Below are 253 nucleotides of genomic sequence, written 5' to 3'. Positions count from 1 at the left end.
TGACAGTACCTGACTAATACAGATGTAGAGACTCAAAGCCATCCATTGGACTGAGTATAGGATTCTCAATGAAGGAGTTAGAGAAAGGACCGACGGAGCTGAAGGGCTTGCACTCACTTAGGACGAACAACAATATGAACTAAGTAGTACCCTCAGATCTCCCAGGGACTAAACCACCAACCAACGACTATACATGGTGGGACTGATTGTTCTGGCAGCATGTGTATAGTAGAGGATTGCAAAGTTGATCATC

This window comes from Mastomys coucha, chromosome X, assembly GCF_008632895.1.
Source record: "Mastomys coucha isolate ucsf_1 chromosome X, UCSF_Mcou_1, whole genome shotgun sequence".
Classification (NCBI taxonomy): Eukaryota; Metazoa; Chordata; class Mammalia; order Rodentia; family Muridae; genus Mastomys; species Mastomys coucha.
This window is presented reverse-complemented; position numbering follows the sequence as displayed.